This window comes from Neopsephotus bourkii, unplaced genomic scaffold (assembly GCF_033783945.1).
Source record: "Neopsephotus bourkii isolate Nb327-2 ecotype Australia unplaced genomic scaffold, CSIRO-AGI_Nbou_v1 NB_962, whole genome shotgun sequence".
Taxonomy (NCBI): Eukaryota; Metazoa; Chordata; class Aves; order Psittaciformes; family Psittacidae; genus Neopsephotus; species Neopsephotus bourkii.
In genome coordinates, this window is record NW_026901456.1 from 4,200,117 (window position 1) to 4,227,423 (window position 27,307).

Genomic DNA, 27,307 nt, shown 5'->3' on the forward strand with positions numbered 1-27,307 from the left:
CTGTGTCAAAGCATCAAACTATCCTATGAGAGAAAAAAAATATATTTTGATCCCTACCAGGCAGCAGCTGCCCTTTATGGTTTTAAAAGTAACTATTTTTGGTAGAATAAAAGGATATTTAAATTACGATATGTCATGTTATGACATGTCGGTGTAAGGCAGTGAATAATTGTATTGATTAATCATGAAATAACAGGAAAATATGAAGTAAAAGAACTTCTGTAAGATAGAATATATTTTAAAATGAAAATTCAAACTCCTAAAATTGATTCTGGAAACAGATTTCATTTAACCCATTTTAACCAGCTCCTAATTCTTGTTTTCCTCCAGATTACCATTTACTGGGAAACTGATGAAATACTTGGTTTTATCCTTCGATCAACTCCAGACTTCAAAACATTAAACTTTGATGAGAAAAGAAGTTCAGAGCTTTAATCAGCTGTAAAATGAGTGTGTGCTGCTGGACTACAGTTGCAAGATGATCTCAGGTAACTCTTTTTCTTGTCTGTATTTCATGACTTCATGCTGCTATGCATATACAGTATAATATCAATGATCATGATACATTGAGAATATTACTTTTGTGAAACCTGATTGTAGAGATTGTATGCATAGAGTTTTATGTTAGAATTTAAAATGGCTAAAAAGCTCTATACAGCATCTGATATACAAGATCAGTTTTAAGTATGTGCTTAAGTTCCTTGTGACAGCAAGAGAACTTAAGTATGAGCCTACAAATAAGCAGATGAGTATCCTGTAAAGGCTACCGCATTCCCTTGACCTCTCCTTTCCACTGAAATGCTTGTGGTATTAATGCCACTGCAGTTGCATTGCTGTACAAGGTGGATCATCTCAGAACCAACCTAACAGGTGAAAAAAGAGCTCTGTTTGCAGACAAATTGGTTCCCTGACCTGGATCACTGTTTGGCTACTTGATTGCTGCACGAAAGCCTTCAGAATGGAACAGGAGCATGCTAGTGTGCTTTAGGGTAAAGGCAAGAAAGAGGCAAGCAGGCTCAGCCAGTGGCAGCATAGATTTGTATTGGGTTAAAATAACCATTTAAGCACAGCCTAAGTAACTTCAAGCTTTGTTTACTTGCGTGCATAAGACTCTTTGGGTATACTAGTTCCTGGCTAACAGAACAAGTAGATACAATGCCATGTGAGCGCAACGGCTACAGATAAATGTAACACCCGTTTACTCCACCCCAATCAAACAATTCCAATGTATGTATCCTTTTGTGGCCAAAACATGTGAGCACTGAGAATGCAAAAATGGGAGTACCATGTGATAGCCAACGCCTGTCTACTTTTAACTTTTTTCTAATCCCTCTCCTGTGACAGCATCTGGTGAATTTAAACTACTTCCTGCACATCTAGTAGATAGCGCCCTGTGCAGTTTAAGTGAATGGAGGGTGCTGACAATCCCAAACTCTCTGTATACATGGGAAATGAGCTGCTGATCTGAACAGATAAGGGTTGCAGCTTCCAGGATGACCACAAAATTTGCTTAGCTTCACCTCTGAGTGCTGGGGCCACTACCTGTCCCTGCCTGCATAGCAGTGAGAAGACAGGAGTGTTACCTCTGCAGCCTTGGGTGCATTCTGGAGTTTCTAGTGACTGCGAGCATTTTACCCTTACGTGCTAACAGCTGGGACATGTCACAAATGCCCTTTAGAATGTCTGAGGAGAGATTTCAATGAGAACATGCTCTCAGTTTACTCTTCTGGATCCTCTTGGCTTAACATTTACCACACTAGGCCTGGAAAGATTGATTCATAAGACCAGTACTCAGAACATTTTATCTACCATCACATTAAAATGCATTAAATGCACTTACAGTTAATGGTGTTAGATAACTGAACAGCCTCATTGGAACTGCCCTCCAGTTTTTGGGTACAGTCAATCCATCCTGATTCTGGTGCTGCAGTTAAATGCTGTCACATTCTTTACCCCTTCACACTCCTCCGAGCTTGTCCCCAGCTATTTCTCACACCCCACTGCATAAAGAACTTATTTTGTCTCTGATTTGGTGGCCTAATTGTCTGTGTTAGTACTCCATAACCTGTTTCAATCAAAGTGAGGCTACTGTGGCAGCAAACCCTTACTGTATAAACTGCTTCAATTAACTTAGCTTATTTTGACTGAGTTGGCAGATGGAAGAGGACAACAGGCAGTCAGTGATCAGTAGTGACTTCTGTGATGCTGGCTTTAAAATGAGGTGACCGGTGCCTTTTCCCAGCTGCTCCTCTGCTTATGTAGGAAGCTGGAATGATAATCTCTCTGCATTGTTCTGTAGGTCATTTCTCCTACAGCCAAGTATCTTTGCCACACTCAGATCCCAAGTTAGGACTCATCTGAAGTGGCACACATAGTCCTTTGCTGAGCTGATGCAGTTCTGGCAGAGATTTGCAACAATGAAAGACAGTTTTCTCCTGCACTGTGCATTATTTATGAGCATTAGATTTTGCTTGGCATCATATAGCTCCTGTCCATCCCTCTGGAAAATCTTATTGCCTGACTAACCTAAATAACTGCACCATTTGGCAGTGCGGCTGTCTCCCTGCCTAAATTCCCTTTCCAGGTCATCAGTGCCTGTATTTAAAGAAAGCAGACCTAGTGTGGCACTGGAAGGGTCTCATTGCCACCTTTGGCCATGAGGAAAATTGACTCTTGATTTTCATATTGTTGCTTCCTGATTTTTAAATCATTTTTACTGCATGATATTACCTGGATTCACAGCCCAAGATAATTTTGAGGATGCAAGGTCCACACGCTCTAAAAATTTCAAGGGGCTTTTATTTTAAATTTGGTCTGGCCTGGTCCCATAACGTGACCACCAACCAGCAACTGAAGTACATTCAGTGCATTCCCAGAGTGCATCTTCTGGTTTCTTCTGAGAAAAATTTAGATTGTCTTCTCTGCGACATCAACACAGCATATTAAGTGAAGATGAAGAGATTTGCTTTAAAACCATGCTCCTGATCTGAACTGAAATACTAACGCAGACAAATCCTGAAAGGACCTCTAGTTGATTTGTTTTAATGCTTTGGGCTATTTATTTTTCAAACTCAATTTTGGCTCTTCTGATTTCCCTCTTGTTGGTTTTTTTTTTTTTTTGTTCACAGTCATTTATCATTGTCTTCATTATGACTAGTTTTCCAAACATACAACTGCATGCTCGTCCAGCCTGAATAGCCTCTTGAATTTTCCCATTTAGCCATATGCTATTTCCTTAGGGCGTTTCATTAATGAACTACCATTGCTAATGATGATTCTGTGTTGGCCCCAGGTGGTTTGTGTCTTTTCCATTTCTAATTTCAATGATTTGTGAGTCTGAACACAGTACCTCTCCAGCTTCCTCCTGCCCTCCCTCCCCTTCATGTAACAATTATACATTTATGAATGCATTTGTCATAGTTGATTATCTAGGACTTACAACATGCTTGTTTCACAAGTGTCATTTCTACTCTATTGTTCCTTAGGTCCTTGTTCTCATTTGCTTGGAAGAAAGACAGAATGAGCAATTACTGTCAGCTGCTTCACAATTGAAATGAGGGACCGGCCTTCTGAACTGTTCCAGGAGATGGAGCAGAGCAGTGCACTTTACCTTGATGAAGAACCTTCCTGAAGTTTATATATGGTCTCACAGTAGTGTGAAGGATGACTGTAGGGAAAGTAGCTCAGTAGCTAGGAAAAGTCACCTCAAAGTCAAATGGTCAGAAGCGGATTGAGAAGTTAACTGTGTGCCATTTATTTTCATGGTAAGGTTGTAGAAGACATTTGGAACTAGACTTTGCTAGCTGCCTGTCACCATAGACCTTTTAAAGTTCACCTTTCAGAATGCACAGATTCATTTTACAGGTGGATTTGCATATTCCAGGCTGGCAGATGCACACGCAATTAGATGGCTGATTATATGTGAACAATTCACTGAGTTATTATCTCATTTACGCTCAGCAACTGGGAGACTGCAGGCAGGTATCATTATAAGAACTGGATTCTTTACTGAAAAATTGTCAGTTCTGGCATTTTCCTGGTCACCCTTTGCAGTCTGTAAAATCAAGAAGTGTGGCAGCTGTATAAAAGAAGCCTACATTTTGACTCCCAAGTTCAGCCACATTCAACATCAAATCAAAATTGCCTAATTATAGGCTTGCCTACTACAGTGGCTTAAGTCCTACTTGTATGCATGAGAACATTTTCGTGAGCACATGTGGTCTGGTTTTCATGGGTGCAGGGCATCAAAAAGACAGTTCATGAAATTCTGGGTTTGGCCTGACTCATCAAATTTTTACCGCAGTGAAAACATTCTTAGGCTGGGAACAAATGTGCTCTGGCAGTTCTTCATCCTGGCGAGTTTGCCTGAGGTGAGGTGTCATTCAGGAGTCAATTCCTTAGATGCTTTCCCACCTCTGCATGTTTTCACTGATTCCAGGGTAAAAGCTTTTTTGCAGCTTTGTGGCAGAGATGAGCCTTGCTGCTGTAGGGATTATTTGTGCATCAAACAGCATGGGCTGCAGGGCAAGGTGGGTAATTTTGGCTCCTGCTGTTCCTTCTTGGCCCTCTCTAAGTGCCAATGTGTTGTTTGATCTAATTCCTGGGAATGCTGTCAGAGATAATCGATCCCAATTTTTCTGAATATGCTCAGCTTCCAATTAAGGCTCTGCATACAGAGAGATCTAGTGCAGATAAGGTATGCCTTGTTTACTCCTTAACCAGATGGGTGTACCAAAGGGAAGCAGCACTGACTCAGGTACTGCAAGCTGCTCCTCAGACCCAAGGGATTGAGAAGCATCCATCTTGTCTGAATTTTTCATATTGTTCTGTAGGAAAACTATAATAAGTTCAGGTTTCCCTTACAGCTGAGCCTTTACTGAGGCAAAATTGAATTAGTCTGCTCATTGCTTCTTTTATCGCCTGATAAATAGCTGTCACAGCAAATGGATTAGGGCTTGCTAATGCTGACTTTTTCTTTTTTTTCTTCTTTTTTTTTTTGTGTGTGAGAAATCTCAGGCCTTACATCCCATCTCTTAGCTGGGGGTTTCTCTAATTGAATGAGGTATCACTTGAGGTTGAAACCTAAACTGCTGCTCCCCTTCCTTACCCCCAAGGAAGGGGGACTAGTTGGATTAAGCTAACCCTCTTGACTCAAAACCTCATTGACTTGGATATTAAATGACATTCCAGATGGGACCACACTAGGAGCTCTGTGCTCTGTTCTGGGCATCGCAATACCAGAATGGGCCTCTTCTCACTCCAGTTTCATTTGTAATGTGGGCTGTGTGGTGCTGTAGGGCAATGTTTGACCTAAAAATGAAGGAATTATTTTCATATGTCCCCAAGAGTGGCACTTTCAGCCATGGTGAAGTTAGTGTCATCTTAAAACAATTGATTAGAAGAAGTAGTGGCATCTTTCCCAGAAACTGTACTCCCTGGCATGACAATGTAGGATGTTTCCTTGATGTAGTAGACTGCATGTGGGAACTGCGAGGGTACAGTGGGCAACTTGAGTTTGGGTTTCTTTCAACTAGCTGAACCTAGGAAATGAGCTGGGAAGTGACTGCATCTGACTCAGTCAATGCAGACAGTGAGTAGAAATGAATGGAGGACTACAAACTTGCTGAGGCTTTCTTTTCTTTTCTTTTTTTTTAAGTGCTTTTCTGGCCACGTGCTCTGGACATCCAACCAGCCAGGTAACCTCCTTATCAGCTGTGGGATAATAGAAAGGCTTGTGAGGGTTTTGGTTCAGTAGCTGATGTTTGTCTGTGTGACCTGGGTCAAACAGCACAAGGCTATGTGGCAGGCTCAAGCTGTAAACTGTAAGGTGCTTAGGGCAGGGATGTGGACTGAAACTGGGTCTACTGAACAGCAGTTTTGTGGTGGAAATCAGCAGGGCTCCACTGACTTGTTGTGATGGGTATTTCCTGAAACAGAGAAGCAGACCTTCCCTTGTTCCACAATGTGGCATCTGCATTTATGATGGCAGGCAAATAGTGCAGAGCAGCCCCTTGAAGTGTTTTCATGGGGGTTGGAGTGGTGGAGTAGCTGCAGGCAGACAACACAAACAGTTATTCTGCTCATTGCACCCACCAGCAAGTTGGTGTGAACTCATGCCAGTGCATATGGGCTGCCGCTAAGCAGGGGCAGGTTTTTGGCTGGGACAGCATGGTACATGTAATCTTATTTTAAGATTTGCTCTGCTAAACATGTAGATTCCCTTATTGGGACTGTTGAGAAAACAGAAGCTTAATCTCCAGGGAAGTGCAACATTTCCATGGGGCTGAACCACCTTCCTTCATTCCTTCATTCCTTCTTTATTTCCTCCTCCCTTGTCTGCTTCACAGCATGCTGTAGAGTGAGTTCAAAAACACACACTGCACAGAGAAAGTAAAACTGTCAGTGCATTAAAATGGGTAGCCCAGTGTAGTAAAACGTGGCAAAGCTTAGCTGCAGGCAGCAAGGCAGGGAATTAGCCTCGTGCTGTTAAGAAATAGATGTGTTTTCCTACAAAAAGAAAACTGTAAATCTGTCTCTCTATGATATGACAGAAATCCTCACTGGGATGGAAATACAGCTACTAGGGCAGCACAGAATCTCTGTCCTTCCTTGGCGCTTGCTGTTGGGCCCATCACAATGACTGAACCAGGTTGTGAAAACCAGGTATGGAGGAGAGGATCTCTAGGCTTCAAAAAGTGCTGGCTGGTTTGCAGGGGATGTGACGGCCCTTTTTGGGGAGCTTTGGCACTGCGCCCACATGTGGGAAACCTCCATGCTGAACATTCTATTTGCTTTTATTCCAAGTGGTGGGGTGGCTGGGGGGAAGGTCAGGGAGCTGTGTTCAGGGAGTGAGGCTAACTCTCATATTCTGCCTGGGTGAGGTCTTCAGCTCAGGGATGACAAATCCGTATCCTGGAAAGCCCCATATCCTGGGCTGCATCAAAAGGAGCATGACCAGCAGGTCAAAGGAGGTGATCCTGTCCCTCTGCTCTTGTGAGACCTCACTTGGAGTATTTTGTATACTTCTGGTGTCCTCAAAATAAGAAGGACATGGAGCTGATGGGGTCCAGAGTAGGGTCATGAGGATGTTAAGGGCTATCCTTTCCATAAGAAGACAGGCTGAGAAAGTTGGGGCTGTTCAGCCTGGAGAAGGCTGTATGGAGACCTCATAGCAGCCTTCCAGTATCTGAAGGGGGCCTACAAGGATGCTGGAAAGGGACTCTTCATTAGGGACAGTAGTGATAGGACAAGGGGTAATGGGTTAAAACTTAAACAGGGGAAGTTTAGATTGGTTATAAGGAGGAAGTTCTTTACTGTAAGGGTGGTGAGACACTGGGAAGGGTTGCCCAGGGAAGCTGTGAATGCTCCATCCCTGGCGGTGTTCAAGGCCAGGTTAGACAGAGCCTTTGGGTGACATGGTTTAGTGTGAGGTGTCCCTGTCCATGGTAGGGGGGTTGGAACTGGATGATCTTAAGGTCTTTTCCAACCCTAACTGTTCTATGATTCTATTCTATGATTCTGTCCCTGGTGGTCTAGACACAGAGTGTGTTGCTGCAATTGTTTTGCAGATGCTGAGGTGAATGTGTGCAAATTTTGCACTTCCAAGATCCCCTTGCTTCTCCTCCTTTTTTTCTAGCCAAAGAAGCAAACTGGCATTCTCTGGCAGCAGAGCTAGGCTCAGTGTTGCCCCTCTGGGCTGAATGCTGTTTACTATCAATTCAATGCCATTTGCTATCGGTTCAATATCAGTGTTACTGCTAATAAGCTGTTTGAAGCCGTTTTGAGTTCTTAGCACCAGACTTGGCTCTCTGGGTTTTGGATTGCACTGTATACAAAAATTTTCTTTTAATGTTATTTTCAAATGCCATTACAACCAGAACACAGATAGCTTAATGCCAGGTTGGAAAGGACTTTGGGCAACTTGGCCTAGTGAAAGGTGTCCCTGCCCACGGTACGAGGTTTGAACTAGATGATCTTTAAGGTTCCTTCCAATTCAAACCATTCTATGATTCTATTGCACCAAGCTTGTAAGAAAGACAATCCCATAAGACGTAACATTTACATGAACTCTCATCTGACTGCTTATGAAAAAACAACAAGGTGGTTGGTGCATTAGGGCAAATTCTGCCTGACCCAATTTGGTGGCCTTCTACAGACTGACGGATGGGGTAGAGCAGCTGACATCATCTACCTGGACTTGTGCAAAGCGTCTGACACTGTCACACATGACACAGAATCATATCATAGACTTGTTAGGGTTGGAAAGGACCTTAATATCACCCAGTTCCAACCCCCCTGACATGGGCAGGGACACCACACACTAAACAATGTCACTCAAGACTCTGTCCCGCCTGGCCTTGAACACTGCCAGGGATGGAGCATTCACAGCTTCCTTGGGCAACCTGTGCCAGTGCCTCACACCCTGACAATAAAGAATTTCCCCTGTTCAAGTTTTAACCCATTACCCCTTGTCCTATCACTGCAGTCTCTCATGAAGGGTCCCTTTCCAGCACCCTTGTAGGCCCCCTTCAGATACTGGAAGGCTGCTATGAGGTCCCCACACAGCATTCTGTTCTCCAGGCTGAACAGCCCTAACTTTCTCAGCCTGTCTTCATATGGAAGTGCTCAAGCCCTTATCATCCTCACGGCCCTTTTCTGGACTTGCTCCATCAGCTCCACGTCCTTCTTATTGAGGACACCAGAAGTATATAAAATACTGCAGGTGGGGTCTCATAAGAGCAGAGTAGACGGGCATGATCACCTCCTTTGACCTGCTGGTCACACTTCTTTTGATGCAGCCCAGTGTATGGTTGGTTTCTGGGCTGTGAGCACACACTGCAGCCAGCTCATGTTCAGTTTCTCATCAACCAACACCCCAAGTCCTTCTCAGCAGGCTGCTCTGAACCTCTTCTCGCTCAACCTGTAGATGTGCCTGGGATTGCCCTGATCCAGGTGTAGGACCTTGCACTTGGCGTGGCTGAACCTCATGAGGTTGCCATTGGCCCACCTCACAAGCGTGTCTAGGTCCCTCTGGATGGCATTGCTTCCCTCCAGTGTATCAACCGAATCACATAACTTAGTTTCGTCAGCAAACTTGCTGAGGGCACACTCAATCCCACTGTCCATGTCAGCGACAAAGATATTGAACAAGATCGGTCTCAACACTGACCCCCTAAGGACACCACTCATTACTGGTCTCCAACTGGACATTTCGCCATTGACCACAACTCTTTCCATGTGGCCATCCAGCCAGTTCTTTATCCACCAAGTGGTCTGTCCATCAAACTGATGACTCTCTAGAGACAAGGATGTCATGGGGGACAGTGTCGAATGCTTTGCACATATCCAGGTAGATGATGTCAGCTGCTTTGCCCCTATCCATCAGTTCTGTAGCCCCATCATAGAAGGCCACCAAATTGGTCAGACATGATTTCCCTTTAGTGAAGCCATGCTGGCTGTCACCAACCACCTTGTTGTTTTTCATGTGCATTAGCATGCCTTCCAGGAGAACCTGCTCCAAGATTTTGCCAGTCACAGAAGTGAGACTGACTGGTCTGCTATTCCCTGGGTCATTCATTTTCCCCTTCTTGAAAATGGGGGTTATATTTCCCTTTTTCCAGTCATCAGGAACGTCACCTGACTTCCATGATTTTTCAAATATGATGGACAGTGGCTTAGCAACTTCTCCAGCTCCTTCAGGACCCACAGGTGGGTTTCATCAGGTCCCATGGACTTGTGCACATTCAGGTTCTTAAGATGATCTCGAACCAGATCCTTTCCTACAGTGGGCCCAAGGTCTTCATTCTCACAGTTCTTGTGTCTGCCTTCCCAGACTTGGGTGGTGTGGTCAGAGCATTTCCCAGTGAAAACTGAGGCAAAGGGGTTATTGAAAAGCCTCAGCCTTCTCCAAATCCAGGGTAGGCAGTTCTCCTGATAGCTTCTAGAGAAGGCCCACATTATCCCTAATCTGTCTTTTGTTTGCTACATACGTATAGAAGCCCTTCCTGCCATCTTTCACATCCCTTGCCAGATTTAATTCTAACTGCGCCTTAGCTTTCCTGATGTGGTTCCCAGCTTCCCAGACAATGTCTGTGTATTCTATCCAGGCTGCCTGTTTTCACTTCCACCTTTTATAAGCTTCTTTTTTCCCCTCTAAGTTTCCTCAGCAGCTCCTTATCCACCCATGGAGGTCTCCTGGCCCTCCTGATGCATTTCCTTCTAGCCTAGCAACACTCCTGAGCTTGGAGCAGGTGATCCTTGAATATCAACCAGCAGTTTTGGGGCCCCCTGCCTTCTAGAGCTATATCCCATGGAACTATACTAAGCAGGTTCCTGAAGAGGCCAAAGTCTGCTCTGTTGAAGTCTGGGGCAGTGAGCTTGCTGCACGCTCTTCTCACTGTCCTGAGGATCTTGAACTGAACCATCTCATGATTGCTACAGGCAAGGCTGCCCTGGAGTGTCACATTTCCAGCAAGCCCTTCCCTGTTGGTGAACATGAGGTCAAGCATGGCACCTCTCCTTGTTGGCTCCTCTATTACTTGCAGGAGGAAGTTGTCTTCTGCACAACCTCCTGGATTGCTTGTGCTGGGCCGTACCGTCCCTCCAACAGATATCAGGGTGGTTGAAATCCCCTTGAGGACAAGGGACTGTGAGCGAGAGGCTGCTCCTATCTGTCTATAGAGAGCTTCATCCACAAAGTCCTCCTGATCAGGCAGCTTGTAACAGATCCCCACAATAATGTCCCCCATTGCTGTTCTCCCTTTGATTCTGACCCACAAGCTTTCTGTTGACTGATCACCTGTCCCCAGACAGAGTTCCATACTCTCCAGCCTATCACTGGCATAAATAGTTAGTCCCCCTCTCCATCTGCCTTGTCTGTCTTTCCTAAAAAGCCTATAACTCTCCATTCCAACACTGCAGTCATGAGAGCCATCCCACCATGTTTCTGTGTTGCCAATATCATATTCCTGTAGACGTACACACATCTCTAATTCCTCTTGTTTATTCCCCATGCTACAGGCATTTGTATAGAGGTATCTGAGCCAAGCTCCAAATGAAGCCGACTCATTGGCTGCAGCAGCTGGGATATCTGCATTGCTCCAAGCATTTATTACAGGTGCTTGCAACTGACTGGGGGTGTTGGGATGGATTGATGCCCCCTTCCCCCAACACATCTAGTTTAAAGCTGCCTTGACCAGCCTGGCAAGTCTCCTACCAAAGCAGCTCTTCCCCTTCTTTGTCAGACCAGCTCCACCAGCCTCCTAAATCGAATCCCGTGTTCTAAATACACAAACCCCTGACTATGGCACCACTCTTCTAACCGTTTATTAACCTGCCAGATCCACCTGGCCTTTTCAAGGTCCTCTCTTTGACCTGGAGGATTGATGAAAGAGCTATCTGAGGCCCAGGGCTCTGTAGTCCTTGTTCTCCAGGCTACTGCTGTCTATGTCACTAGCACCCACGTGAACCATGAGTGATAAGTCAGAGGGACTTACTAGGGCAGGCAGCTTCTCAGCAAGACTCCAGTGCAGGCACTTTCTGCACCCCGAGCTCCGCGCTGCAGCCGCCCCTCTCACCGGCTCTGTCTGGTGCCGACGCTGCCACCGCCGGGGCAGCCAGAGCAGAGCTCCCAGAGCGGGCCCCGGCCCCGGCCCTGAGGCGAGCGCTCCCCATCCCGCCCGCTGCCCGCTCGCGCTGCCGACGTCAACCGCCGCGCCACGCGCCGTTCCCGCGCTCCCCGGGGCGGGGCCTGGCCCCGCCCCCTGTGAGTCCCTGCTGGTCCCAGCGGAGCTGCGGCTCCTGGGCAAGGCCTGGCGAGGGCTCGAGGGTACCTCGGTGGCTCTGGGCGCTCGGAACCGGGGCTGCGGGACGCGGGGTTTCCCCTCGTTCCGGTGCTGAAGGCTCCTCTCTGGAGCCGCTCACCTCGGGAAATGACCATTAGTGGCCGATGGTGACTGGTTTGAACCTGGTCAATGAGAACCTTAATGTGAGCCAGCTTCACTGTGCACTCGCAGCCCAGAAAGCCAACCGTATCCTGGCCTGCATCAAAAAGGAGTGTGACCAGCAGGTCCAAGGAGGTGATCCTGGCCCTCTGTTCTGCTCTCGTGAGACCTCACCTGGAGTATTGTGCGCAGTTCTGGTGTCCTCAACATAAAAAGGACACGGAACTGCTGGAACAAGTCCAGAGGAGGCCATGAGAATGATCAGGGAACTGGAGCACCTCCTGTATGAAGACAGGCTGAGAAAGTTGGGGCTGTTCAGCCTGGAGAAGAGAAGGCTGCATGGAGACCTCATAGCAGCCTTCCAGTATCTGAAGGGGCCTACAAGGATGCTGGAAAGGGACTCTTCATTAGGGACAGTAGTGATAGGACAAGGGTTAATGGCTTAAAACTTAAACAGAGGAAGTTTAGATTGGTTATAAGGAGGAAGTTATTTACTGTAAGGGTGGTGAGGCACTGGAAAGGGTTGCCCAGGGAAGCTGTGAATGCTCCATCCCTGGCGGTGTTCAAGGCCAGGTTGGACAGAGCCTTGGGTGACATGGTTTAGTGTGAGGTGTCCCTGTCCATGGTAGGGGCTTGGAACTGGATGATCTTAAGGTCCTTTCCACCCCAAACCATTCTATGATTCTATGGGGATTGCAGTCCCTGAACTCCTTAAACATTTTACTTCTGATGCATACTTGACCTAGAGCTTGTTTATCTTCACCAGTAAAGGTGCTTAATGTCTGGTAAATGATTCTGTTATTTTAAAAAAGATAGTTGTGCTGCTTATCCCAATGACTTTTTGTTGTAGAAAATACCCCAGACTGGCTCTGGACCTCTTTGAGAAGTATTTTCTTTTGCTAGTTCCAAATGTATGGAACTGTAATCTTGTCAAGTGTGTGCTTGCTGCTCTTGTATGGCATTATGGTTCTTGGTAACTTAGATATGAATGTGGGTAGTCTTATCTTCTGATCAGCAGCAAAGCTTAAATCTGTTGAGTAGCAAATTGTTTTCTCCAATTACATGGAGTTTTTAAATCTTTCTGTAATCTGCTTTTAAATCCCATCAGCCAGAATTGTTTTTGAATATCATTTGTGTTTAGAAAATTGAAATATCGAAAATAACAGTTTTTATCAGGGAGAGTATCAAGTTAGGAAAATGTCAGTATCATTAGTTCACTATCTAAAATATGGCCATACATGCTTGTGCATACTCCTACTGGGGTTTTCAAGCAAAGTATCAGAATGGAAGACTTTTATTAAATTACTTCTGATGGTTAAACTTGCCGCTAAATCTGTTTCTGTCCAGTCTTTAACAATAGGGCACAATGCAAACTATGTGGATTAAAGGCAAGCTCTGTGAGGACACTTTGCACTTCAAAAGGTGATCAACAGCAAATCTCAATTTTTGATGCAATTGGCTACAAGGTTCAAATGCAGTCAAGCATCATTCCAGTGTCAGTTTAATGGCATGGCAATCAAACAAAGAAAAAAGTTCTGAACCCAAAGGCTTACACTAGTTTTCTTTTCACTCAGAGCTTGTTCTTCTCCCTTTGTGCACCAGACTTGTTTTCTTAGATGTGTTGCATAAAATAACTGTGAAAAAACTATGTTGACATCTAGATCAGTTATGCAGACAGCTTCTCTGCGACTGTGAACAAGTCATGGGGAATTTCAATGACGGACTAGATTTCAGGTTAGTAGGAGGTTAGTAGCAAAACTGGCATAGTGAGCATGATCCACTGATTCTTCTTGCAGTGTTTTATGTCTTTCCATCACTTGTTGCTGATCTAACTCAATCCTTTCATCTTTGTAATGTGGTAGTTACACTCATTTTGGTATTAAAGCATAAACTCAAATGTGTCTGTGTGCTCAGCCATGGAATCATAATGATGAGCTGCCTGAAGACCTGTATCTAGAATTTACCAGTGTTTTTTTAGCCCGGTGTGTCAAGTCCAGCAGCTGAGCAGACATTTAAAATACGTGTATGCATGGATTACACATCAAGCCTGCTATGTGCAAGGACACCAATAATGCCTAACTCTCCAATAGTGCATTTCATCAATACTTCTCAAAATACTTTAGAAGTTATGTCAATATTGACATCCCTATTTTACAAAAGAAGAAGGGGAGACTTGGGGAAGTAGGTAACTTAGCTGTGGTTGCTCTGCAGGCTGGTGGTATAGCTGGCAATAGAACCAGCTGTCTGGCATCTTCATCCTATGTTTGGTCTCTATGGTACATGACTGTGAAACAAACACTTAAAGCTGTATAAAGTGCACAGGCACCTGTTCTTTCAGAAGTTAGGCAAGGCTAACCTGACATGCCCATCTTGTCAAATATACATTGGGATTATGAAGAGGTTTTAACAGGATGCAGTCTGTGGGGTAGGATTATTCCTCCAGAGATGAATCACTGTGTACAGATTACACACTGCTGCCTGGAGTCTTGTCACTTGTTGCTGAAGTAGGAATATGTATAAGGTACAAAACCTGGGCTTGCAGGTGGTGGAAGGACAACCACCTGATAAATGCCCCATGCTGACCTATTCTGATGCAGGCTGTTGTCCACTTTCTCTGCCACAAAGCCCCCGTGTGATTCTGGGACAGTCACTGATGCAGCCACAGGTGGTCATGAATGGTGTGTTCCTTATTTCCTGAATTACTTGCAAGCCTAGGGACTCATTTGAGGCGCATGCAGAACTGCTGCCAATAGTATGCTACAGAAAGAAATTCCTGCCTATTTCAAATTGGGCACCCATTCTGACCAGACACTTTCATTGCTTCAGTTTCCTAACGAGGGAATAATATTGTCTGCCTTGCCCTCCGGGAAGTGTTGTGAAAATAAATGAATTGATGTTGTGCAAGCACAGAAAGACAGATTTTCAAAGGTGTTTATTCAAATACAGACAAATATGTAGGGCAATATACCAAACACTCCCAGCAATGCTGGTCCTAATTATTTAAAACTCTAAACGTCTGTCTGCATTCTTGGGCTCCTGAAGAAACTATTGAGTCTTTAGGCCTTGGAAATGTTAATACTGTGAATGCCACAGAAGAGTAAATTGTTAGGAAGAGAAAAGGATATATTTAAGGATAGAAGCTGAAGGAAATAATGAGATAATGTGACTTACATAATGTCTTTCTTCAGAGACAATTTAAATTGTATGCTGTAAATAATGTTTGCGAACACTGAACAGTTATGGGAAGACAAACTAGTGAATAAGTTTTTGTCAAGAGAGTGTGGCACATTCCATGAGTGGATTGAGGCATGGGGCTGAAAGAAAAATGACATGTGTTGTTAAAAGCTGTTATCTGAGCATATAGATATGAGAGAGGTAAATGAGGGTTCTACAGCACCACTGAGAGTTTTAAACACAGAACTTTTGTGTGCAAATTCCTTGGTTGCTTGGGGGAAAAAAAAGAAGAAGGGAAGCGATCCGGTGTCCAGCTCTCTGAATGCTAAGGCTGGGACATTTAGTTATGGAGGGTATCTTCACAGCATGTACAGGCACTTACACTAACAAAGAGTGGTAGCAGCTGCTACTCCCAGTGTAGACCAGCAGCAGTGTCTCGCAGGTGCACTGGAAATGTGTCTGCAAGCACCCTCAGTTCTGCTCAGTGCTCAGCTACATGACAGCCCTTTAGTGTTGCTTCATGTTCCCCATCTTTCTCTTGTCCTTCTCTGGGTCCTCTTCTTGCAGACCCATCCTCCTGCCCCATCCCAGTCTCTCCTTCTCAAAGGTACTGGCTTGATTCTGTGGCCCTACCTGTTCTCCTTACTTGGCAAATTTGTAATTCTCCTCTCTTCCCTCAGGAATTGCTTTTAAATCCATGCATACTTCAGTTCTCTGTCTGATACCTCTCCCACCCTCTAATGATTTTTATTTGTGCCCTGCCTCCATGCTACAGCCCCATCTTACATCTGCTGGGTTTTATACATTGTTGTCTCCTTCAGTCTAGACTTATGTTCCCAGACCCTTCCTCCCTGACTTATCTCGATGTCTTTGCTTGAAAAAGCTCAGGTTTCTCAATGTTTTGTATGCTTAGCAGTAAGATCTGACTCCCCTTTCATCATCTTCTTTCTTTGACTTCTTCTCCCCCCTTAGATGCTTTCTCTCCTAGTATTTCTCTTCAGTCATTTTCTGCCAGTGTCTGTTTCCTCACCTTTAAGGTTCACATCTATTTCTGGGCCTCCCCTTTACCTGTTTTTGTTTCCTTCCATGGCTCCAGCTTCTGCCTCTAGCAGAGCCAGATGCCCTGTCCCCTCCATCCTTGTGACAGTTAGTCATACACCCTTTGCCTTGTGGTCCCAGCTTCCCCTTCCCATGCTGTCTCCAGCTCCTAATTCAAGGAGCGCCTTTCCTGATGTGCTCTAGTCCTTTCCTTCAACTCTCTTCTCGCTATTTCTTATATATTGTCTCTGAATCTCAATATTCTCTTTTTAATTCTCCTGAATCCTTTTTCTCTTTTCAGCATCTGAGTCACACTACTATTGAATGGCAGCAGAGACAGCATCAGAATGTGGCAAAGGAGTTTCCCACTCTCAGGTCCAGTTCCTGGCCTCATGCTAGTCTGGAAAAGCCAAATACAGCTTTTGCAGGTTTTCCCTGGTTTTAGCTACAGCCTGAACAACCCTAAGAGCTGTGGAATGAATGGGCTCAGGGAAGAAGGAAGGTTCGGAAGGACTGCCAGAATCATTAGCTGCTGAAGTTGAGGAAGTCACTGTTAAGGATGTGTGAAGTGTGGTTTCTCTAAGATTTATAAAATTCGCGTTGTCTTTTATGGCAGAAGGTAAAGTCATAACACAGATAGGTTAAGTTTTAGGCTTCTGCTAAATTTGAACATCCTTTCCCATGCTATACAAGTAGTGAAGCTACGCTACTTGTATAGTTGTATAGAAGTAGTTGAAGCTACAGAGGAAATCATTAGAGTTTTTCCTTTAAGGGGTGAGAGAAGTTATCAATCATCTGCACATCTTATTCTGGGAAACATCACAATGATTTTGGCTGAACATTTCAAAACAAACAGACAGAATTTCACCGGAGTTTAGTGCTTATCATACACACTTTCATCCCAAATTGTTGAAGTTTCATTAGGTAATGAGTGCACAAAAGCAAGGTGTTACCACAGACACATTGTGCTGTGTCACTAGTTGGCACAGTTGACTAGTTCTTGCTAACCCCAATTGGATTTCTTTAATATTGTTTCATTATCTATCATTCCCCTTTGCAAAACTATTGGAATTAGAAATGCATTTTAGAATTTGGCCTTCAAAAATCATGGCACTGAGTGGTACTGGCTGCCTACCAGGCTATGTGTGTGAGAATTCTCTTTTTTTTTATCCTGTGTGGAATTTGGTAATTTTATAAGATCTCCCCACACCCTTTCTCTGCAGGAGTCACTTAATTTCTTTGTGAGCTTTGCTGCTAAACTGTGCATAATTTGGGGTTTTCATTGTTCTTACCCTACTTTTGAAGTTGCTTTGTGATTTTTGAAAAGATGTTAATTTTCCTTTTGTTGTTTTCTGTTGGCCACTTAATCCTTTCCCATTCTAATTGTTATTCTTATTGGTCTCCTCAAACTTTTCTGTTGTTTGAAACGTCTGTCATCTAAAACTTGCCTTTGTTCTTCCAACAATGATTTTGGGAGCCTCCCTGCTGAGCTGCATTCCAAATGTGTGTGTGGCTGTGGATGGGGGGGATTTTGGCCTTCCTTGCTCTTTGATGCCTCTCTTTCCTATATCTGGGCTATCAGCAAATACAAGCAGCTGAGAGAAAACACTCCAGTTCTGCTTCCTTTGACAGTGATTGCCAGACAGCACAGAATCACGAGAAGCTGAATGTCACTTTCAAATCCCATTGCCACTGTGTTAGACTCCACCAGCATTTATCAGTTCTAATGCAGGAGTTGTGGACTGATGACTCTGACTGCACCTTAGTTCAGACAATCCTGTTTGAAAATATATTTCTTTTTGAGGCTTCTAGCTCCTGCTCAGCAGCTCTGCAGACATTAAGAGCTATGTACTTAAGAGTGGAAGCAAACAAAAATGATGAATAATTCCTTCAAAAATAGTTTAGAATAGGATGGAATACCTGAAGATATCTCTGGAGGTATATGCCAATCAGAGGGGAAGTCCAGATATTTAGAGTGGACTAAATATTTTCATTTCAGCTTAAAGAATTTCACCTCAAAAGACCTAGGACCCTTACAACCGTCATCAAAGAAGGTGTAAGAATCATAGTTGTGTTGAATTCTGAGAAACTTGGAATCTTAAGGTCCAGATTTTAAAGCTGTTTGGGTACCAGGGGTTAGATACAGGTGTATAGCAGCAATATTAGCTACCTAAACCTGAAGTGGAGATTATTGACTCAGTTTTAAAGTGGGTACCAACTCCATGGCCTGGAGGAGTGCTACTGAACGAAAATGGGATGTGAAACCTTCATTTCTTGGCAGTTTTTTTGGTTTTTGTTTCTTTTTTGTCTCCAAATGGGTAGGTATAAGTACCAAATATGAGAAGAAGATTTAGGGTTATGACTTCTGCAGGGAGAGAGGCGCCTCATTGCCATCCTCTGTAAAACGCCAGGTTTCTAGGGTGGGTGGGATTTAAGGAACCTGCTAGTCCTTGGAACTCCACTGTTGGCTGGCTTAGACAGCTCCTTGCTTGTTGTTAGTTTCTTTGTGTATTGAAGTAGCTCTTTGCTGAAGGCCTCAATACTCACACCAGCATCAAGACTTGCATTCAGTGAATTAACAGCTCAACACTCAGCATCACAGTGTGAAAGTCTCCTCTGGAGATATGACACTGAAATGTGTGTGCCCTGTTATATTTGCACATCTTTTGTCCTGGGTGGAAATTGCTTAGGAACCTGAGTCACCAAGGTACTTGGAAAAATGTGTTCCTTTAGGAGAATTTGACCCTTGCTGAACTTCAGGTGACTGGACATGTTGGAACTGTGATAGCCTGGTCTTCTCATGAGTGACTGTTGTGTCCTGGCCCAAACTGGTTTGGTTTGAAGTATATATATATGCCTGCAGAGCTCATTTAAAATTATCAGCTATTATTAAGGAGAGAGCAAAAATTTAAGGAAATGCTCTTTTTGTACCACAAAAGCTGTTACTCTTGATCAGTGCTAAATATTTTCTCTTTCACTAACATAATAAAGACTTAGTTCTGAAAACTTTACTCATCAGTTTTTCAAGTTATTACAGCACAAAGTTGTAGCATGAATATACTCATAAATTATGCTCTGTTTTGCTAACTACAGTCATACAAAGGCTACTCAATGACCTCTGCAGGTCTCTTGGAAGCCTTGAAAATTGAGACACCCTCTTTTCCACTTCCACTCTGTTACTGTAAAGCCTCACCTCTTGGCTTCCTTGTGGTCTCAAGCCAGTGCTGTGAACTGGCTTTGAGTTTGTTGAAGAGGCTAGTGTCTTGAACTGACCAGTTTTCTGGCTGGCTGCTGGCCTAGGGCAACAGCTTCTGGGCTCAGAGAGGTTTGCAGAACAGAAAATACTGTCCTGATGGTGCACAGATTTGCAATTTTCACCCAAAATGTTTTAGTTCCTGAGAAAGCAAGCTTGGGATTGACCATGAGGCTTTGTAAATGCATGCCTTTTGACCGTCTTGGACAAGAAAAATTCCAACCCTAAAGGAATGCTGGAGAACATCAAACATTTCATTCAGGGTCTGTCTAAATATGGCTGGTTGTAACTGTTCTAGGTTTTACAGAGACAAACTTCTCTCCCCCACCAAGGGAAACTAGCAATCTGAGAAGTCCAGTTTTGCCAGGGTAATTAGGTCAACAGTTGGGCATGCAGCAACTGAAGTTGTATAGTTGGAGGTCACATCTTCTTACAATCCTGTCCATCTCAACTGGCCCAGTGCAAGCCTACAGTGTCAACTTAGCCTTACCCCAGCACCCTTCCCTCTCCACAGCTTGCCACAAATGGCAGATAAACCGAATCCACTCCATCTTACCTGCCAGAGAAAGGTCTTCTCCTTTTCTAAAACTGTGCCAATTTCCTAATAAATCTCCCACCCCTGATTTGGGCAACAGTTCATTTTCAGGTAAGGAGAAATTAGCCTCCCTATATGAAACTTTTTTAACTTAACAGTGTATCTTGAGCTAGTGACAAACTGTGTTTTTATGAAAAGTAGACAGTAACTTTTCAGTGATGGTGGTTTGACTGGAGGTGATTTGCCCAGAGCCCATTGCTGGGAATCAGTACGCTGCTGTAGTTCAGTAGCTGGTCTTTGTTAGATATGATCTTTACTTCAGTTAATTCATTAGCCTTACAGTGCTGCACTAACAGAAAGACTCCCTTTTGACAATTAAGACCACAAGGGAGGGTTTGGGAAGATGATTGCTCCCTCCTGGGAAGAGATGAAAGACTACAGTGGTAAAGAGAAGAGATTTTTCATTATAGATCTTAAGATTAAACCCGAGGGACTGCTTGTGCTGGAAGTCTGCCTTATGTTTTGTATCAATAAGTGATTTCAAATACTTGGCTCTTGGTCATGTTTTTCAGGTAATGGTTCTCTAGTTTAGCTCACTGATTTCTTGGAGATGGATTAGCAGATAATTAAATATGTGGAGCAGTGTAACGAAAAACATGATTCTATCAAAGCATATTAATTGCCAGGTCTGGTTTTAAACTTAGTAGAATCACTGCAAACAATGGATTTGCTACATCTTCCTTAAGTACTTTCCTACTGCTCTATTTACATTATAATCCTTGGCATTTACTGCGAGCAAATATAAAAGTAGTAATTTTCTTTTGCAAATAATAGAGGGGGAGACTTAGTTTTTGTGTTTATTAATACTTCTGTGTCTTCTGGTGGAAACTAGTTGGTGTAAACTATACTTAAACCCCTATTAGACTACTTGAGATTTGTAAATGAGCCTTCTTGGAAATGAAAATCAGTCATTTATCTTCTGTTCCATCTGTAAAGAGTTTTTCTTAAACAGCAAAGAAACCATTAGTGCCTGTCCACTAGTGCATCACCAAATATTCACTTTTGTGCTAAGAAGTTCATGTGGAAACAGAAATTTAGAAGAAATCTGAGCCAGAGGTGGTTTTGTTCTATGGCTCCATGGGCAACTCAAGCTTCTAGAATGCTTAACCTGGCACTTTCCACAACTGCTGAATGGAAAGGCAGCATGGCTACTTTGTAGAACAGGGCAGGGAGAAGGTTCTGCTGAAGGAAAGCTTTTAAATGTGAGAAAAGCTGAAAGTTCAAGCAATGCTGTGAATTGTCTTTTATGGTAAGAGGCTGCTTTGAAGGTGGACGAGTCTCCATCTGTCCCATACACCCTTTCCCTGTACTCAGCCTCAGCCTGTCCTTTTTGGATTGCTACATCTTCTGGGGAGGATGAAGAATTAAATGGAACAGAAAAGAGGGTCTGGCAACCCAAAAGCTACTTATCCTCTGTTCCTGTGGTTGCTGGAATTACGTGTGTACTTGTATATGCTTTTTAAGTGTGAGGTGCTTATATTACATTCATGCAGTTCTTTGGATTTGTTTTAATTTCCGTTTTGATTGTTTCAGATATTTTAAATGAGAGGAAAAAGCTTGATTGCAACAACATGAGCCCTATAACGGACCTGTTTAATCCTCAGCACCTTGTCTACCTCTACTGTGAACAAGAAGCAGAAAGCTGTCCACCTTGGTTGCTGTTGCTGTTGGTTTGACAGTTCTTGGCATGACTGGCTTTCCCAGAGGAGCAGCAGCCCAACTATTTATACTGTGGTTGTGTCTACAGTAGCATTCTTGAGGAAATCTCCCATCGTTAGAATGCTGGCAGAGACAGTAACAGTGGGAGAACTGGCTCTGTCAGGGCATTGGAGCTTTTAGCCATCAAACTGGCTAACCCTCTGGGTATTCTTTGTGCCTCCCTAAGTAAAAATGAAGGCAAGCAATCCAATCCAAGCTGAATGCAGCTTTACTTTTCTCACCTTGTTTGCTGGGTCCACTTCACTGGTTCAGTGCACACTAGTATATAAGCCTTAGTGAATTCTCGAGGTTTGCTCTCACTTCATCCAAACAGATAGAGATTTGCTACTGAATTCTGTGAGAGAAGAATCAGGCTTTAATACTGAATTATCAGCCTTTCATAAGGACAGAAATTAATTCTATTGATTATTTTGCCTTTGGCATAGCCTTGCTTTATGCTAAAAGTGCACAGAGTTGTTAACTTAGTTTTCAGAGCTGTGATGTGTCCTCCAGCATGGAAAGAACCAGTGCTGCAGTGGTAGATTGTTCTGTCTGCAGTCAGAAGTTTTTGTTTTTCTGCTCTCTGAAATGCAGGCTTAGGGACTGAAGAGCTAGGAGTATGACATTGTAAGAAAGAGATTCAGACATCAAGTCACTCTTACTCAAGATATTAAGTCACAGCTTTTCTGTGTATCTAACGTTTCTGAGTTGATGGCATGTCAATCAATGATGGTTATGTCAATCTGAGTGGTATCTAGCATTGTTTATTCTGTGAGATGTCTCTTTGTATCAGTTCAGCCAACCTTGCAATCTAGCTGTACCTAGGCTCTTCATCCTCTCTCTCCCCAGATACTGCACTTATCTAGACACCCACTTTCTGAGGGCTCCATCTGTGCTGTTCCTCCTGCCTGCCTCTCCTCAGAAGGCACCTTCCTGGACAGCAGTTTTCTGATCCTGTTGGTCTGATCTACCTTCCATGGAGTGACTGCAGAGCAGCCACGCAGATGAAAAAAGAACCCGCCTAAGCATGGATTTCAGCAGGCGGTCTGCTCCGGAAAGTGTGATGTCTGAGGTCAAAGTCTTGTGTTCAGATTCTCTTTTCAATTTCTGTCTTACAGCATAAATTTATGGTGATATTCGGCATTTCAGAAGACTTTCAGATTCTGTATGTCACCCTAAAAATATTTCAAGAAGTTTCTTTTGTTTTATGCCAGCCTGCTGGCCATGGTGGATATCTCTCCATGTTTTCCAGTCTTCAGGTTGCTTAGTTCACCTATTATTTTATTATGAGTGAAACTCTTAGGCTGTCTCAGATGTGATTGGTGATCTTGGTCACCCCACCTGAGGTGCCTTCAAGAGTATTTTCTAATAGTCACTGAGCAACCTGAATGATTTTCTTTCCTGGTTTTTGTCTCTGCTATTCAAATCTCTACCTTTGATTGACAGAATTTCAGGGGTGGCTTCATTCTTCACTATACAAGCACCATACCACAACCTTTGGAGATCTGAGAGCAAAAGAAGCCCTGTTCTGCCTCACGGGTGGGAAGGAGAGGGTTCTACACCAGACCCTGTGCTCTGCTGTGGGACTAGCCTGTACCTGAACCAATTCTTTTATTTATCTATCCCAAGAGGCCAACCTGTGTGGCAGGGGGAGCTAGCCTGGCAGCTAGTATGCTCATGTGTGAGAGAGAGATGTGAATCTTGCTAGAAAAGGGAACTGGCCCTGGTCCCCTTAAATGTTCATCAGTTCCTTTTGCTAGCTGGAATAGCAGTAGAACCCATGGAAGACAGGAGTGGCTTAGCCCTGCTCTTTATGAAAGAAAATGCTGAAGTGCTTTAAGACAAGGAAGAGTTCAGAGTGGAGTGGCATGCAAGGCAAGTACTTCATACAGCCCAGAATAAGGCAGATGGGCCTTGGGGTATATATAGGATTTGACTGGATATCCTTGGCACATCCTCTGAGCCATATCTGAAGCATATGTTGTCCATTGAATGGACTCTTGTGAATCCCTTTTTATGGGCAGATCCCTAACCCCTGATAATCAGTCTGGCTCCCTAGCTTAGTGCTGGGAGCCCAGCACCCAGACATGAAGAGCTGCAGTGTTGAGTGCTGTTTGTCCAGGTACTTCTGTAGGTAGGCACCATGTCCGTAACTTCATTTTGAGAAGCACAAGTCTCTCATTGCCTTCAGACTGATTTGTGGATCTTCAGGATACCTTAGCATGTTGTAATGCATATACAGCCCTGAGTCCATCATAATTATATGGACATGTGACAATATCCAATATAAATAGATGAGAATGCAACCTGTTAGAGAACTACAATGTGCTTTTTCTGCAACACCCCCGAGCCTGTGTATTGACATTAACAATAGCAAAGGCCATCTCTGAAGTATGTTCTTCTCTTTTTTATTAATGATTAATCCAGATCTAGACTGGCTATTCTGCCTTCAGTAGTCATAGTCCATGTAGAATACAGCAGAACACAATGATGGCATTAACTTCTGTGTAAAGAGTACCTTTAATGAAGTAGTTATTTAGTTTTTGTTATTATAGAACTATAGTTAGAATTGCTGAAACTTTGCATCTTTATATGCACACAAGGTTCTTACTAGCTACAAAAACATCTTTATTCAAACTGAACCATCTTTACTGATGAAAATAAGTGAATTATCCTAATTTGATTGCTCTTCTTGACAATAAAATTATTTTTGCACCAATAAATTGGTTAGTAATTCCCATTGAAAAGTAATTAACCTACCTTCTTAGTACCCTCAAAACATTAACTGGGTTTGTCTATCCAAAAAAATAAAAATGCATTTTTTACAGAAGGCTCCTCATTCATTCAGCATATAAGTCTGTCTTGAGAAAGTGACAGCATAAATCTATGATTGTCCTTTTCTCAGGTCTTAGAGAAGGTTCAGCATCTTAGATGAGTAACTGGCCACCAGATGAGATAGCCTGCAACTGGAAGCTAAAAGAGCATTTTAAAACATGAGAACTGGCAGTTTCAAAGTACAGCAAATGCAAAGGCATTTAAGCCTATGTTTTGGTTATTTAGTGTAACAACTACAATGTTCTGCAGTGTGTGTTCTCAGCAGAACTGTTTATATGGTCAGAGTTTGCTCATGTTTAGATACATTGCCAAATCAAAGCATCTACTTCTTTCCCTCCTGTCCAGTCTAGATATTTATATTGCACCATTGCCTGCAGTATAAATCTCTTCAGAATGTCTTTTCAGTGGAATTTTTTAACTTGAAATGGCTTTTTAAATGAGGACTGTAATCTTAGCCAAAATGGAAATATCCTGGGTAAAAATATCTGGGTTTAATTACATTTTCATGTCTTCCATTAGGAAAATAAAGAGCTAAAAGATCTTCCTGTGTCTGGCAACCTAAACTTAAACAAACTGGCTTGTTGTCATCTGACTGGCTGGATTTTTGGAATTGTATTTTCTGACTGTAGAAAACTGGAAAATATTTTGTGGAGAGGTTTCAGTTTTGCAGTGAAATTTTGAAAAATTCTGTGGAAGACTGTAAGTTAATTAAAATATTTCTATTTAGCATGTCTGTTTTTTACATAAAAACAACCTGAACTTCCAAGCATGTTCTGAAAGTAATCAGTTACTTTGTTCTATTGAAACACTTTAGTTCATACTTGCACTAATTGTAGGTATCTAATTCAGAAGGCTGGCTCCTAGGCTGTCTGTGTAATCCAGAGAGAAAACCTGCTACACAGCATGAATCTGGACATGTAAATCAGGCTCTTGCTTTCCATTTCCTCTTGGAGGAACCTTTCTCCGTCCCTTAACCATATGGTATGCCCAGGGAGACCAGCTTCAAAGTTCGATGCTTTAAGATATATATTTAAGATATCTACTGACCAAAATTGGATTAGATAAAGAGTATAACTACAGCATTTTCTGGGACCATTGTCATATGTATGATTAGCTGCATTTATCTGTTAACATAAGTAGGTTGGATAAAACTGTTCTGTGTGTGCAGCATGTGTGTGTTTTTCTGCATGTGAGAGAAAGTGTAAGAAAAGATTGCGTGAATTGCTAAATAAGGTTTCCAAAAATATTCCGTCCCCAGGAATCTGTGTCTGCTGGCTGTCTTTCCCTACCCATCCTCTTAAATCCTCTATCATTTCTGGCATTTTTGTGTCTCGCAAGGCACCCTCCTCCCACAGCATCATCATTTCTCCCTTAACTTCTCTTTCTTTCATCTTAGAGCTCCATGCTTCTCTTGGCATAGCCAGAATCTCTCCTTCATGCTTTCATAATGTCTTTCTCCACTACCCTTTAAGCTTTCAAAGCTTTCTAAGGACCTGAAAGATTGCCTTTCTTCTAACTCAACTGATGGCCTGACTATGGTCTATTGCTGCGAGTAGCCTGAGCCAAAGCAAACTTAAGAGGAGCACTGACACTACTCAGCTGGCATGGATGATACAGAAGGTACTTTGCTATAGGAAGTCAGATGGTTCCATAACTATAAATCATGGACGTAGTGAGCTGAACAGCATCATGAGGGATATCTTAGTCTCCTCTTTGTCCTGCAACAAGGAACATAAAAGTCATTATTCTAATTAGCTTTACCCTTTCTGTTCTTTGCTAAGTAGAATAATTGTTCAACACTAGTCTGCTGGGTAGCGGTTGGATCTAGGGCCAGAAATCCCAGTTGCTGTAGTGTGCAGGGCCATCACTTGGCTCCTGAGGAGCCCTCCTTTAGTATTACCTTTGCTGTGTTTTCAGTTATTAACTGTGTGTTTCTATGAGATCAGAGCAGGAGAATGGTGGACTTCAAACAGCACCTCTCAGCAAATTTGACTTCAGCATCATCTCATGCAGCAGACAGTCCCCTCATGCCCATGTTATGGGAAGGTTTGCAAAAGGCCTGGTGCTTCATTCTCTCCTGTTTGAGAAGTCCCACAGAACAGACCCAGAGACTATTTTTGTTGAAGAGAATAGCAATCAGCATCCAGTGGCCAAACAACACCTTGTACCATAATATCCCTGAATTCACTAGGTCTGTTGTCTTTTCCAAGGAGGGATACGTACTATTTGGGGGCGATTTGGCACAATTTGTTCTTATCAATGCCAGTGTAACTGTTATAATCTGCCAGGTACTTCAGAAATGGTACTTTTATTTAATAGGAGTTTCTGTTTTTCAGGGATCCCTATTTTGCTGACATGTCTGTAATTCCCCCATCCTTTTTAAAGATAAGTACTGTCTTCTCTATTTACCAGCCATTCAAAGCAATCACTCCAGGAGGCTCTCAGGTTACTGTAGCTAGCTCCTCATGCAAAGGAGGATTTCCTCAGACCCTGGTGGTTTGAACATCCTTAATTTATTGAAATATTTTTCACCTGTGTTTTGTACACTGTGACCTACCTTGCTATTTCCATGTTAATACTAAGTCACAGTTCACTTTTTTTTTTGGTGAATACAGAAAAAAGTATGTTACCATACGATTTACATCTCTGTGGGGTCTTCTCCATTCCTGCATGGAAAAGCACCAGTTTCACTCTTCTAATTTATTTCTTATTGCCTTTATAATTCTTATAACTTGACATTCATTTTTATTCCTATGTGCTTTACCTGTTCCA

At 43.1% G+C, this 27,307-nt stretch overlaps 1 long non-coding RNA gene across 2 annotated transcripts; it reads left to right on the forward strand.

Moving 5' to 3' along the window:
- The first annotated feature begins 137 nt into the window (after positions 1-137).
- On the forward strand, positions 138-26,019 carry LOC133215236 (uncharacterized). 2 transcript variants are annotated; one of them, XR_009726346.1, is made up of 5 exons: positions 138-488; positions 1,345-1,597; positions 3,486-3,678; positions 5,657-5,696; positions 21,536-26,019. It is a non-coding gene; the product is annotated as an uncharacterized LOC133215236 (long non-coding RNA). The 2 variants fall into 2 exon arrangements; XR_009726347.1 differs by lacking the exon at positions 5,657-5,696 and having other exon boundaries at positions 139-488.
- Positions 26,020-27,307: the final 1,288 nt, after the last annotated feature.